The sequence below is a fragment of the Battus philenor genome, unplaced genomic scaffold (genome assembly GCF_028537555.1).
Source record: "Battus philenor isolate CCGP_79_NKW_IND1 unplaced genomic scaffold, ilBatPhil1.0.hap1 SCAF_1, whole genome shotgun sequence".
NCBI lineage: Eukaryota > Metazoa > Arthropoda > Insecta > Lepidoptera > Papilionidae > Battus > Battus philenor.
Genome location: NW_027181661.1, coordinates 13,314,035 through 13,314,712, shown reverse-complemented (window position 1 = coordinate 13,314,712; position 678 = coordinate 13,314,035).

The following is a 678-nucleotide window of genomic DNA, read 5'->3' as shown; positions in this document are numbered from 1 at the left end:
CCCAACAACTCAACCGTCAACGGTAGCGGTAAAAATTATACTGAGTTACGAAATGAAATGGACAGCTCATTACAGGCCTCCTACCAGAACGCGTGTAGAGTGGAATGCAAGTGCTCATCCTTTTTAAGAAATATATTATAGATATAATAGATTTTTAATAAAGAGGCTTTTTATTGTATGTCATAAAGCTGTTTTTTATTATATTCTTTAATATATATTCATAAATATTATTTTTCGCGCCATCTATTGGGTGTTAACTAAATAAATATACTTGAGAGACACATAAGCGTTCTTAGTACTGTGACTAGAGGGCAGGGTTATAAAATTTTATTTCCTTTAATAAACAATTGTTTTGGGATATAACAAACACAATAATACTTTAAATATATAAGACATTTAATTATTTTTTTAAATTGAATTGAAGCATTTTTTACCAATCGGACGAAAATAAAACAAGGTAATTCTTTTTAATAATATTGAGCTGCGTATGTATCGTATAACTAATAACAAGAAAGTGATATTATATCATTGCTAGTAAAGAAATAATAATGAAATATAGTTATATACTTGGTTAGAGTCTTGGTTACAAAATTAACAGAACTGAGACTCCGTACAACACAATGATTTGCTTATGTGTAGTGTAAACATTTTGTAATTATTCTTCGCTCGCTGTTTCCC